General features: G+C 47.8%; 1 pseudogene; it reads left to right on the top strand.

The window, feature by feature from the left end:
• LOC126988315 (neurofibromin-like) overlaps nt 1-15,000 on the top strand; it is a 219,442-nt pseudogene that overhangs the window by 202,301 nt on the left and 2,141 nt on the right.

The following is a 15,000-nucleotide window of genomic DNA, read 5'->3' as shown; positions in this document are numbered from 1 at the left end:
TGTGTGTGTGTGTGTGTGTGTTCACTTAGTTGTGTTTCCCTAGTTGTGACATACGGGACAAGGGCTACGTTCGCGCTGTCCCGTCTCCATGTCCGCTCTTATCCAACCTTTCCTTAAAGTCCTGAATGTTTCTTGCACAAACCACCTCCTCCTCCAGTCCATTCCACAGCTTCTGTTTGGGAAGCTAAACTTTTTCACATCTCTCCTACACGTGGTCGCCCTCAACTTCCTTCCATGTCCCTCTCATTCTCCTCTCCTCACACACACACACACACACACACACACACACACACACACACACACACACACACACACACACACACACACAGGTCCTCTCTGTCCAGACTCCACCCCGCTCGCCACCCTGTACACCGCTATCAGGTCTCCTCTCTCTCTCTTCTCTCCAGGGTTGTGAGCCCCATGCTATTGAGTCTCTCCTCGTAAGTCCGATCCTTAAGTTCCGGTACCATCTTAGCTGCCACTCTCTGCACTCTTTCCAGCTTTCTTATGTTCTTTTTTTCATGAGGAGACCAGACCACTGCTGCATACTCCAACCATGGCCTTATCATTGCAACTATTATTTTCTTCATCATCTCCTCGTCCAAATACACAAATGCTGTGTATGTGTGTGTGTGTGTGTGTGTGTGTGTGTGTGTGTGTGTGTTTTGTTCTATACCAGTGAAAAAAAAACAGGGATGAAAGAGTGTAGTTGTATGGGTTAACTCTTGCATAAGGAATTTGGACAGTGTATTGTATGTGTGTGTGTGTGTGTGTGTGTTTTGTTCTATACCAGTGAAAAAAAATAAAGGGATGAAAGAGTAGTTGTATGGGTTAACTCTTGCATAAGGAATTTGGACAGTGTATTGTATGTGTTTTTAAGTGTGTGTGTGTGTGTGTGTGTGTGTGTGTGTGTTCACCTAGTTGTGTTTCCCTAGTTGTGACATACGGGACAAGAGCTACGTTCGTGCTGTCCCGTCTCCATGTCCGCTCTTATCCAACCTTTCCTTAAAATCCTGAATGTTTCTTGCACAAACCACCTCCTCCTGCCGTCCATTCCACAGCTTCTGTTTGGGAAGCTAAACTTTTTCACATCTCTCCTACACGTGGTCGCCCTCAACTTCCTTCCATGTCCTCTCGTTTCTCCCTCGCTCCACACACACACACACACACACACACACACACACACACACAGGTCCTCTCTGTCCAGATTCTCCACCCCGCTCGCCACCCTGTACACCGCTATCAGGTCTCCTCTCTCTCTCTTCTCTCCAGGGGTTGAGCCCCATGCTGAGTCTCTCCTCGTAAGTCCGATCCTTAAGTTCCGGTACCATCTTAGCTGCCACTCTCTGCACTCTTTCCAGCTTCCTTATGTTCTTATTTTCGTGAGGAGACCAGACCACTGCTGCACACCCCAACCTTGGCCTTATCATTGTAACTATTATTTTCTTCATCGTCTCCTCGTCCAAATACACAAATGCCGTCTGTGTGTGTGTGTGTGTGTGTGTGTGTAGAGAAGATAAATCAGTCTGACCTCTGTTTGTATTTCTCTCCTTCTTTTTCTTCTTCTTTTTCCATTTTCTTTTTATTTTATTATTATTATTTTCTGTTTTTGCTGGTAGGAAGAGGGGGAGGGGTGTGTGTGAGAGAGAGAGAGAGAGAGAGAGAGAGAGAGAGAGAGAGAGAGAGAGAGAGAATGGAAAGGAGAGGAGAGAGAGGAAGGAATGAAAGGGAAGGGAAGGGAAAGAAAGGAAAGGAAGGTTTTGGGTCACCATCTGTACCCATGTCTCACCCCCCTATGTTTTGCAGGCGTCACCAACTGTACCCATTTCTTACCCCCCCTATGTTTTGCAGGAGTCACCATCTGTACCCATGTCTCACCCCCCCCTATGTTTTGCAGGAGTCACCATCTGTACCCATGTCTCACCCCCCCTATGTTTTGCAGGAGTCACCATCTGTACCCATGTCTTACCCTCCCCTATGTTTTGCAGGAGTCACCATCTGTACCCATGTCTCACCCCCCCTATGTTTTGCAGGAGTCACCATCTGTACCCATGCCTCACCCCCCCCCCCCCCCTATGTTGTGCAGGAGTCACCATCTGTACCCATGTCTGACCCCCCCCCTATGTTTTGCAGGAGTCACCATCTGTACCCATGCCTCACCCCCCCCATATGTTTTGCAGGAGTCACCATCTGTACCCATGCCTCACCCCCTATGTTTTGCAGGAGTCACCATCTGTACCCATGTTCCTATGTTTGGGGTCACCATCTGTCCAGCCGCCTCCCCCCCTATGTTTTGCAGGAGTCACCATCTGTACCCATGCCTCAATTTCCCTATGTTTTGCAGGAGTCACCATCTGTACCCATGCCTCACCCCCCCTATGTTTTGCAGGGAGTCACCATCTGTACCCATGTCTTAACCCCCCCTATGTTTTGCAGGAGTCACCATCTGTACCCATGCCTCACCCCCCCCCTATGTTTTGCAGGAGTCACCATCTGTACCCATGCCTCACCCCCCCCTATGTTTTTGCAGGAGTCACCATCTGTACCCATGTCTCACCCCCCCCTATGTTTTGGTGCAGGAGTCACCATCTGTACCCATGTCTCACCCCCCTATGTTTGCAGGAGTCACCATCTGTACCCATGCCTCACCCCCCCCTATGTTTTGCAGGAGTCACCATCTGTACCCATGCCTCACCCCCCCCCTTGTTTTTCAGGAGTCGCCCATCCACCAGGCACTGTTTTGGGTAGCCATCACTTTGCTTCAGCTTTACGAAATGGCACTCAACGCGTAAGGCCTGGCACTCCTGGAACAAAATCACACCCTGGACTCACAAGGCAGCTTTGACAACAATGTGAGTGTGTGTGTGTGTGTGTGTGTGTGTGTGTGTGTGTGTGTGTTTTGCTCTATACCAGTGAAAAGAAAAAAAGGGATGAAAGAGTGTAGTTGCATTGGTTAACTCTTGCATAAGGAATTTGGACAGTATTGTGTGTGTGTGTGTGTGTGTGTGTGTGTGTGTGTGTGTGTGTGTGTGTGTGTGTGTGTGTGTTCCCTGCCCTCTTTCCTTCCTCTCTTTTCATTCTTTCTTTATTTTCTCTCTCTCCCCTTTCTTTCTCCTTCGTCTGTTTTTCTCTCCTTTCTTTCCTTCCTTCCCTCCTTCTTCTTTTCCTCCCCTCATCCTCTCATTACTCTCTTTTATTATCTCTCTCTCTCTCACTCTCTCTCTCTGGCTGGCATTGTTACACGTTTTCGCCCTTCAAGTCAACTATTTCCAAAGGTCAAAAAGAGGATCACTCGGGTTCTCATGAGTGGTATTTTAGGGTCACGGTACAGAGGAAGGGTCACACTACCACCAGGGTCATAAAATTACTCCTGGAAATGCCCACAACTCCTATGAAAGCCTTGTCAAATGTGTGTTCTTGGGCGACGGAATGTTAGATAATACGACCCTCTCTCTCCCCGGCAGACCATTGAGCAGGTGATGATGTCTACCAGAGTGTCGCTGGAGTGGTTCTTCAAGCAACTCGATCACTCCGTGGGACTCAGCTTCAAAGGTGTGTGTGTGTGTGTGTGTGTAATATAAGTTTAGCAGGTTTGGAGTTAAAGTCTTTGCTTAAATTGTCTTTTTACTGGTTTTGTGGCTTACACGGAGCGTGTGATGTGAACTCTATCGAGACGAAATGATGACTGCCCTCGGCAGCCGCACAAGCTATGTGCGTCATCGTTCGTTCATGAGGTTGCCTAGTCACAAAAGGATTTATACAGATAGAGGGAGAAGAAGTGGAAACGGATAGATATTTAGGATTAATATTTACATGTTTACAATGCTCGGTCAGGCTAGCGTGGCGCCCACGCCACGATGAAAGTAAAACTCTATGTACAAGGATGGCCGGGCCAAATGAGGTATAGAAAGTATGAAGACGAGAAAGGAAGTACACAGTATAAGGGAATGGAAAAAAAAATAATGAATGGGTTACAGGATTATAAGCCCATGAGGGACAAATAGCAGTTAAATGCAAGTTAAACAATTGGCACATGGGTACATTACCTAGAGTAATGGTGTATAAACAAATAAAGACAAGTGCACAAAAAGAATTCCTAATATCTAAACTCCCGGGAGAATGAGTTATTAACTAAATATAATATGAGAAATAATATATAATAGAAAATATTATCATGATCATGGATTAAATGGTATGGGTATACATACATGGTTAAGTTAAAATATGGAAACAAAAAATTGGTTGTATATGGATATATAGGTGTATATATAAATGGCAAATAGATACATATCACAGAGGACTTGCATGTTAATTAGGTATTGTAAAGAAATTATCCTGTCCTCTGGTTAGAGATAAATGGCATACGAAGACAATTATGCTCAATGAGAAAAAGATATTATTGGACAACGGGAATATGGTCTATGCCGTTGCTGGCTGTAAGGTGCGCTGGAGGATGGCTCGACGCAGGAAGGCGTAGCGGCGGTGGAAGACACAGATGAGTAGGGTAGCTAGGATCACAGTGAGCGTGAGTCCCGTAGTCAGTGACGCGAGGATGGGGTATACAGTGTCGGGGCGAAGTTCTGGCCATATGGTGAGAGAGGAAATGGGTTGTAGGGTGATGTTGGGTGCAATGAGTTTGGGTAAAGTGTCTCCTAGTGGGTGTAAGGGTTTGAGTTGTAGGGGAGTAGTTGGTACCGGCAAGTTGAAGGGTTTGAGGTTGTAGGTATGAAAGGTTTGGTTGAGCAATAGATGGTTAGATTGTTGGATATTTAGGAAAGATAGCATGAGAGTAGAGAAATATGTCAGCGTGAGTGGATGGTTTAGTTTATGAACTGTGTCCGAGGTCTGCTGGAGAACCGCTTCCGCTTGCTGGATCTGGCGCCGGAACTGGGGTATATGGAGTCGCTCCAGCTCACGAAAATCGCATAGGGTAATGCGGACATCGACCACGTCCTCCACCACCATCACGGGGCCGTCTGGCTCCACGATTGCCCCCACACGTAGGTGTTGTTCATAGGAGGGCTGCTTCGTGGCATTTGTGGGGAGGACCAGGAGAACACCCCCCAAGACACATAGGCAAGGGAGTAGCATCGCAACTGGGTGAGATAATAGAAAGTGGTTAGTGGATGGATAAGGTAAAAAAAAATTGTGGGAGAAGAGAAGGGACACTAAGGGATGAAGATGGTTCTCCGTACAAATGCATCAGTGTGCAGATGTGTATGATCTTAGTTTCTTCCTGTAGTCGTTGGTAGTGTCCACCTCAGCTGGGCCTGGAGTATTTGTCGGTGTCGTTAGAGGGTCGTCAGGCGCAGGGGTCGACGCCTCACAGGTTGAGGAAGAAGGTCGGTTAGTGCGTTTTAGGTGGTCTAGGTGTGCAAGCTTTGTTTCCAAGGTAGTCAGGTGGCGGATCTTGACCTTATTCCCTTTGTCGTAGGACAGTACTCGGTATGGGCCCTCAAAGCGAGGTGCTAGTTTGTTTTTGGGTTCCTGAATTTTTAAATAGACAATGTCCCCTATGACCAATAATTTGTCGGTTGCTGATTTCCATTGTGACGCATTCATGGCAGCCTTGCTATCCTCGATGTTGGAGGTAACGCGTTTATAGATCTTCTGGAAGTCTGTCCCTCTGACTCGAACGTAGTCATCAAAATTATAGATGGGTGTGTCCTCTTTGAGGAGGAATGAGTACGGCAATCGATGGTCCTGGCCAAAAATGACAAAGTGAGGTGTGTCACCTATTGATTTATGGAGAGATGAGTTAAGAGAAGCCATTACCTGAGGCATCCATTCGTGCCAAGTTACTGAGACATCACCGACCAGAGAGCGAAGTGTCTGAATGATTTTTCGATTGTGTCGCTCGACCATGCCATTGGAAGCTGGATGATAAGCCATGGTATTTACCTTATCAACTTGGTATTCCCTGCAGATTGCCTCCAAGATTTTATTGTTAAATCCTGTGCCATTATCTGAGATGAGGACTTTAGGGGTGTTATATTTACAAAAGACTTCATCAATGAGAGCTTTAGCCACAGTAGTTGCTTGCTTGTCCACTATGGGAACTAGAACCGAGAAACGACTGAAATGATCAATGGCAACCAATAGGTATTTGTGGCCTTCAGTAGTTTGGGGTAATTTCAATAGGTCAATAGCAATGGTATCCCATGGCTCTAAAGGTATGGGATAGCTTTTGATGGGGACTTGCTGAGTAATGGATCCATAATTTTCTGCACAAGTGTGGCAGTTGTTGATGTAATCAATGATGTCGAGCCGCATACGTGGCCAATAATATAACAAACGGGCTTGCATCAAAGCTCTACTTTTTCCAGGATGGCCGGCATGAGGGGAAGAATGTATGTTATGCAAGATCATAGAGACTAGGCTTTCTGGTACGACGATTTGTGTAACTTCCCTATGCGGACCGTATTTAGTTGTGATGTATGTATTCCTGACGAGGATGCCGTCGTTGAGATCAAAGTCAGTTAAGGGTACAGGTAGCGTTGGCAAGGAATTGGGGTCGCCACTCTGCAGATAGTATAGGATGGGTTGACAGAAGTTATCTGTTTGTTGCGCTGCGCGTATGGAATCATTCAAAGTTGGGTCATGAGTTCGACTTGGGTCATCAAAATGATCTACATTCATGTCCATTATCGCGCTGATATATCTGGATAGGGCGTCCGCTACATGATTTACTGCTCCAGGGACATGAGCAAATGAGGGATTAAAGTCTTGGACAATGAGGCTCCATCGGGCCAATTTCCCCGTGAGGGTTTTAGTATTGAATAATTCCACCACGGCTGCGTGGTCGGTTCTGACATGGATATTGTAGCCATAAATGATGTCACGAAAATGACGTAATGCCCACGACCGCAAAGGGCCTCAAGGTGGGTAGTACTGTAGTTTGATTCTGCTTTGGTGAGCGTGCGACTTGCATATGCTAGAGGTTGTAATTTATTTCTAACATCATATTGCATGAGAGCGGCTCCTAGGCCCTTGCCACAAGCGTCTGTGTACAGGAAAAAGTCTTGTGTGTGGTCTGGGTAGGCCAGGACAGGCGGGGATGTTAGTGTTGTTCTAAGGTAATCAAAGCTTCCTGATGTTCCGCCCCCATGTAAATGTGGAGTCTTTGCGCAAAAGTTGAGTGAGGGGTCTTGCAATGCGTGAATAGTCCTTGATAAAGGATCGATAGTACCCGGACAGTCCTAGGAAGGAGCGGACAGATTTCACGTCTGTTGGCACAGGATAGTTAAAAATAGCCTTGACTTTGTCAGGAGTCGTATGTACACCATTCTGATCTAGGACATGGCCTAAGTATGTGATGCTTGGACGCAAAATGACATTTTGGGAAACGCAGAGTTAGACCTGCCTGGTAAAGGCGATTAAATACTTCTTGTAGTAAGGTAATGTGTGAGTCGACATCCTGTGACACTATGATGATGTCATCTATAAAGGCGAAAACCTGTTTGCCAAGGAGGCCATGCAAGACTTTGTTGACTAGCCTTTGGAACGTCAGTGGCGCACCACTAACTCCAAAGGGGAGTTTACGAAACTGCCAGTGACCCGAAGGGGTAGAGAAGGCTGTAAGCGGTTTACTATGCTCATCGAGGTCTACCTGCCAATAGCCACTTGCTAAATCTAAGGTCGTGAAAACCTTGTTGTTGGTGCCCATGCTGCTTAAAATATCCTGCAAGTGAGGTAAGGGGTATCTTTGAGGGTGCGAAACAGCATTTAGTTTCCTGTAGTCTACAACTGGCCGAAATTGGCCGTTTTTCTTCTTCACCAGGAAAATGGGACAGTTCAGGGAAGTAGTGTGTTCTATAATACCTGATGCTAACATGTCTTTGACTGCAGTATCTAGGATAGCTCTTTGAGAGTGTGGTGTTCTGTATGCAGGCACATAGATGGGGTTGGTATTGGGATCAACCGGTATTGAATGTGTTAAAACATTTGTGGATCCAATAGGATCATCCGGCAGACTGACAATGGAGTGGTATGTCTCTAGTAGGTTGTGCAATTTCTCCCTTGCTTCTGGAAAAGCCAGATCTTCGAGATGAGTAGCTAGGTAATCATTTACTTTTTGTTTATGATGATCACTCCGCAAGATCTCAGAGGGGGAGATGATCTCTGATTCCTGTACGCTACCTATGCGTTCAGGTAGAACTTCAAAGTCAACGACGCATGTCCCTTGACGGAACTTGCGTACGTATGGGGATGAGTTGTGCATTATTAGGAAGGTTTGACCATTTTTATCTACTTTGCAAAGTGCATCCTCCATAGTCATGGCTTTCATCTTCAAGCTCTCACTCATACAGATAGCCTCACATTCATCACTTATACCAGCAAGACGCATTTGAAGCATAGCTGATCCACGCCCTTCTAATGTGACGTCAGTCGCCAGAACGCCGTGGACCCTTAAATGCTCTTGCGAAGAGGAAGAAGAGGGAGAGGGAGGTAATGTATTGGAGGATGATGCACTTTGTTCCTTAATAACATGCACTGCTGGAGATGAAGTATCAACCAGTGACCGCTGGGCCACGCTAGAAAGATGAGTATATTCTCCATCGGCGGAGGGAGAAGTGCACAACAATGGCTTTGGGGCCGTGAGTGTTCTAATTGGTGTTTCATGTTGGTAAACACAATCTTCTGCTGGAGCTAGGGACAAGCAGTGTTCCCGCATAGATTGAAGACCCAAAAGAATATCACCTGGGATATTCAAACCATGACACACATGAAAGGTGGCTGTAATCGGGGACAGGGAGTTAGCCAACTGGATAGACAAGGGGGTGTGTCCAACTACTTTAAATGATGTGTCATCTAGTCCACTTAATTTTAGGCAGGAGGTTCCAATACCAAGGTTGTCTTTGCGTCATGTAAGGCACGCAATGTACCGATGTTTATGATATTGGGACATGCCCCTGTGTCCATGAAAACACTAATTTGGTGACCATTACACTGAGCAGGGACAGTCATGGCAAGGGAGGATTGGGGATAAAGAGCAATGCGGTGGTGTTTCATGGTAGTGGTTTCAACATCCGTAGGTTGGGTTTCAATGTCAAAATGAGCTGTGGATGTACTTGGTTTGTTTAAAGGTGTGCGGGTTGGGGGTGGTGTATGAATACCACACACCTGGTGTGATTTTGTACCTGAGCCTATGTTATTGCGGGAGACGTGGCGCTGAGGCTTCCCCGACGAGGTACCTCCCGGGGCCTCGCGCGGCAATCCTTGGTGTTATGGCCTGATGTCTTATGGTAGGAACAATATTGATTTGACTGTTGGGTGTTGCTGCCGTACCAGCAATTACGTGTATGGTGTCCTGGGATTCTGCAGTTGTAACAATATTGAGTGTTATAGCCACGCCCGCGACCCCTGCCTCTATTGTAAGGGCGGCGGCCGCGGGGTGTGGCAGAGCGGTTCCTAGGGGTCTGAGCTCCGGTCGGGGAGCGACTTTGGGGACGCCCCCTCTGAAGTCTGACACCCCTCACCGCTGAGGATGTGGGTTCTGTTGGTGGCTCTCGTCCCGACAGGGGACTGATGTGTTTGAAAAGGGTTCTACCTTTCGGTAGGGGTTCTTCCTTTTGTAACTCTTTGAAGAGTGTCTCCGTGCAATTGAGGAGAAAGACAAAGTATGAGAAAAGGCGGCACACATCCTCAAGGTTCATTTTCTCCTCGGTAGTCCACGGGGAGTGACGGAATTGGGTTTCAAACTCTGTGAAGGCTCCACCCGCGACGCCTAAACAGTCATCTACTGCAATATTAGCCTTTATTTTGGGACGGTAGGCAGCCGCTAGGCGGAACAAGACTGACAGGGCACCCTGTTTGCATGTGGAGCCGAAATGGCTGATGAGATTTGCTTTCGCTTCATCATATGTTTTGGCTTTCTTGAATGCGTCACTTTTTATAATGGATTGAGCCCGACAAGGGCCCGTGTGGATGCTGTCGTAAAGGTGGGCCAATTTCTCCTTTTCATTTGTATATTGGAATTTGGTAAAGCATCCTCTACCCTCTGCAGGTGAGTTAGAGGTCGGGGCCGGTCTCCTCTGAGCCCGTATATTTTGGATTTTTATCCTCGCCCCTTAAAATGACGTTTTGAGGTTTGTCACTCATGGTTGGGTCACTTTGGTGCTGTTCTGTCTGGGAAGAAGTAGTCTGGGAAAGCTCTGGTGAGAAGTCTGAGGGAGCTTTTGCAGGAGGTAATGGGGTGCTGGGGAATAGGTTTTGGATAAGCAGCTCCTGAACGGAGGACTGTGTGATGGGGAGTATCAATCGTTAAACCGCTGAAGGCAGAGGATAGAGCCTCTTCCAATTTTCGATCCTGGGACATGGGGAGTTAGACGGGGGAGTCACTTAGCTGTGTCCGATGCATTTGTAAGGAGACCAGAGCATGATGGTATGGCTGATGTATGGTGAGGGGGGAGACTGGGACGCAGGAGATGTGGGTTAACTCACTTCTCTCTGCTCTCCGGCACAAGCTGTAATGTAGGGGAGATATTAGGACGTATATAAGGAAAATTATAGGAAGGGAAATTTTAAGTAAGATTAAAGGGAAGTTTATAGGAAGATTCGTAGGTAATCCGTAAGGAAATGGTAAGATACCTTGGGTGTGAAGCAGTCGTGAGGTCGCTTGAGGAAAGAGTGGGGCGGTACAAGGGCATAAATGACTGGGATCAGCAGATGTGCAGATGGCGACACATATCACTGGGATCAAGACGTGGCTGCCGGCGAAAGCGGGGTAGGGCTGGTGAACGGGGAGGGGAGGAGCGCTGAAGGCGAACGGTATGGATTACAAGAGAGTAGGGATAGGAATTTAAATGTAATCCGTGTAAGGGATTAAGAACAAATGAAATGGCGATTATATTAGGTTAAATTAGTGGAGAATGGGAGACGAGGGTGAGAATGTTATTTGAAGTGGGGGGTTTCGACGGTACATGTACTAAATTATGGAACAACGTTTCGTCTTACTTGAGTGATAGTTCAGGTGACAAACCAAAATTGTGCGGCGTGTTCCACTAGCCGGGGGTGGGTGTTGCCGATCTTTTGATTGACGGCACGCTGACGCAGACTGCTGACGCTCTGGACTTGAGCTGTCTGGCCGCGGCTACTACCTTGTCACTACGAATATAGCTTCCTCTTCCTCCTCTTGTGACTGTGAAGATACAGGGTTGGGGGAGTTCGGCAGGGGGTTAATCCCGTTAAATGAAGTGGGATTTTTGGGTAGACTGGTTACGGACGTTTGCTGAGTGGCGGCACAGATTGTTGTTTTGGTGATACAACGTAGGTGGTGACCTCTTTTGTAGGTGCAAGTACGAGCTATGGGGCTTGTAGTCGTCTCATAGGGAGTGTAGTAATCCCGTAATTGTAGAGAGGTTGTGCTTGAGCTCACACTGGTTCACTGAGTCATTGCCAACGGAGTCACCACGGAATTTGAGGCACCTTGTGTAGGCCAGTATTATTTTATGATAAATCCTTTGTAATCGCTTTGTAATCGCTTTGTAATCGCTTTGTAACCGCTGCCACCAATATAAGTTTAGCAGGTTTGGAGTTAAAGTCTTTGCTTAAATTGTCTTTTTACTGGTTTTGTGGCTTACACGGAGCGTGTGATGTGAACTCTATCGAGACGAAATGATGACTGCCCTCGGCAGCCGCACAAGCTATGTGCGTCATCTTTCGTTCATGAGGTTGCCTAGTCACAAAAGGATTTATACAGATAGAGGGAGAAGAAGTGGAAATGGATAGATATTTAGGATTAATATTTACATGTTTACAGTGTGTGTGTGTTCTGTACCAGCGAAAAATAAAGGGATGAAAGAGTGTGGTCGTATGGGTTAACTCTTGCATAAGGAATTTGGACAGTATGTGTTTTTAAGTGTGTGTGTTTGTGTGTGTGTGTGTGTGTGTGTGTGTGTGTGTGTGTGTGTGTGTGTGTGTGTGTGTGTGTGTGTGTCAACCCTTCCTTCCCTTACCTCTCCTTTCTCTCTCTTTCTTTTCCTCCTTTCCTCTCTATCTTTTCCTCCACTTTCTCTTTCCTTTCTTTTTTTGTTTCCTTTTCTTCCCTTCCTTACCCTTCCCTTTCCTTTCCTTTCCTTTCCTTTCCTTTCCTTTCCTTGCCTTCTTTACCCATCCCTTTCCTTCCCTTCCCTTCCCTTTCCCTCCCCTCCCTTCCCTTCACTTCCTTTCTCTTCCCTTCCTTAACCTAACCTAACCATTCTCTACCCCTCAGGCTGTCCTTAACCTAACCTAACCTAACCTAACCATTCTCTACCCCTTAGGCTGTCCTTAACCTAACCTAACCTAACCTAACCTAACCTAACCATTCTCTACCCCTTAGGCTGTCCTTAACCTAACCTAACCTAACCTAACCTAACCATTCTCTACCCCTCAGGCTGTCCTTAACCTAACCTAACCTAACCTAACCATTCTCTACCCCTCAGGCTGTCCTTAACCTAACCTAACCTAACCTAACCTAACCTAACCTAACCATTCTCTACCCCTCAGGCTGTCCTTAACCTAACCTAACCTAACCTAACCTAACCATTCTCTACCCCTCAGGCTGTCCTTAATCTAACCTAACCTAACCTAACCTAACCTAACCTAACCTAACCTAACCATTCTCTACTCCACAGGCAACTTCCACTTTGCCATCGTGGGCCACCTCCTGAAGGGCTTGAGGCACCCAGCACCCACCACTGTGTCCCGTACCTCCAGGGTCCTCATCACTCTGCTGTCCATAGTTGCTAAACCACACAAGAGGGACAAGTTTGAGGTGAGGGAAGGGAAGGGAAGGGATGGGATGGGAAGTGTAGGGAAGGGAAGGGAAGGGAAGGGTAGGGATGGTATGGGTAGGGGTGGGTATGGAAGGGAAGGGTAGGGAAATGTAGGGAAGGGAAAGGATGGGATGGGAAGGGAAGGGTAGGGAAGGGAAGGGAAGGGAAGGATAGGGAAGTGTAGGGAAGGATAGGGATGGGTATAGAAGGGAAGGTTAGGGAAGGGAAGGAAAGGGTAGGGAAGGGAAGGGGTGGGTAGGAAATGAAAGGGAAGGGAAGGGATGGGATGAGAAATGATGGGAAGGGAAGGGATGGGTAGAGAAGGGAATGAAAGGAGAGAGAGAGAGAGAGAGAGAGAGAGAGAGAGAGAGAGAGAGAGAGAGTTTATAGATAGATAGATAGATAGTTGACTGATAGATGGATACATTGATAGATAGATTGTGCAATTGGCTGCGACGTAAAAAAAAACAAAAATAAATAAATAAATTGATTGCTCACATCTGTCACCATTACCATAACATCCTTCCCTCCCCCTCCCCCCCCAGGTGACCCCAGAGAGCGTGGCGTACCTTGCCGCCCTGGTGTCAGTGTCCGAGGAGGTCAGGTCGCGATGTCACCTCAAGTTCTCCGTGGCCCGCAACCTCTCAAAATCCGCCTCCTCAGATACCTTTGCTGTTGGACTCCACCTCAACCTCACCAGCACCTCCTCCTCCTCCTCCTCCACGGGGCAGGTCACAGGGGGCATGGGGGGTCAGGCTGCACCCCCTTCCGCCCCGCAGCAACACCCCGTGGCTGGCAGTGGTGGGGCGACCTCACCAAGCAACCATGTACATTCTCCAGGCTCATCCTTCCCCACACTGGGCAGTCTGGGTAGCATTGTGAGTGTGTGTGTGTGTGTGTGTGTGTGTGTGTGTGTGAAGGGGGAGAAAGGAAAGAAAGGATGGAGAGGAAAGAGAAGGAAGGGAAAGTATTGGGAATGAGAGGAAAGGGAAGGGAAAGGAATGGAAGGAAAGGGTAGGGGAGTAAGAGAAAGGAAGGAGAGAGAAATTAGAGGTCCCTTTCCTTCCCTTCTCTTCCCTTCCCTTCCCTTCCCTTACCATCCTATCCTTTACCAAATCCCTTCCCTTCCCTTCCCTTCCCTTCCCTTCCCTTTCCTTCCCTTCCCTTACCATCCTATCCTTTACCAAATCCCTTCCCTTCCCTTCCCTTCCCTTCCCTTCCCTTCCCTTACCATCCTATCCTTTACCAAATCCCTTCCCTTCCCTTCCCTTCCCTTCCCTTCCCTTCCCTTCCCTTCCCTTCCCTTCCCTTCCCTTCCCTTCCCTTTCCTTCCCTTCCCTTACCATCCTATCCTTTACCATATCCCTTCACTTCCCTTCCCTTCCCTTCCCATCCCTTCCCTTCCCTTCCCTTCCCTTCCCTTCCCTTTCCTTCCCTTCCCTTCTCTTCCCTTCCCTTCCCTTCCCTTCCCATCTCTCCCCTTTCCTTCCCTTCTGCTTCCCTTCCCATCCCATCCTTTCCCTTCCCTTCCCTTCCCATCCCATCCCATCCCTTCCCATCCCATCCCTTCCCTTCCCTTCCACGTTCAGAGTACAGAGAGGAGAGGTTGTGGTCTTCAAACACAGCAATGCCATAGTTTACGAGCAAAGAAAAAATCGCTATAAATACCTTGGTTCAAGAGCAGTGCCTTGGTGTAGGGGCGTGCTGTTTGTACAAGTGTAAGGCGTCACCCAGGGCTCCCTTTGTGCGCCGCAAGACCCGTGTGCTCAGAGCGGAACACAGTTGGGGTCCGGTCTCAGGTTGGGGGCTTCACAACCGAGAGAGCCTTGGTTCGATTCCCGGGCGGAGTGGAAAAATTTGGGCGGCTTTTCCGATACCCTACGCCCCTGTCCACCCAGCAGTGAATGGGTACCAGGTATTAATCAGGGGTTGTGTCCCGTCTCCTGGGGTCTGTTCCCTTCTCCTATAATTCCTTCCCCCTCCGGTCTCTCTCCGGCGTATGACCACAGATGTTGCGCCGACTAAACCAAACTTTCCAATTTTTCTGGTCTCATGTAACGCGGTACGCTCACAGAGGTGGCACCCGCGCGCTGCTGTACGCTTACGTCTGTGCCCTAGTGTGCCAGCTTGGGGTTTGCAGTGCCTCAGCGGGCGTTCATATGGGTTGACGAGGCTTTTGGTTTGCGAGGGAAATTCCGAAATGAATTAACATCTCCACCCGAAATTGACCTCTTGGCAACTC

Source organism: Eriocheir sinensis, chromosome 69 (assembly GCF_024679095.1).
Source record: "Eriocheir sinensis breed Jianghai 21 chromosome 69, ASM2467909v1, whole genome shotgun sequence".
Classification (NCBI taxonomy): domain Eukaryota; kingdom Metazoa; phylum Arthropoda; class Malacostraca; order Decapoda; family Varunidae; genus Eriocheir; species Eriocheir sinensis.
Note: the sequence above shows the minus strand (reverse complement) of the source record. Positions and strands in the feature narration are given on the sequence as shown.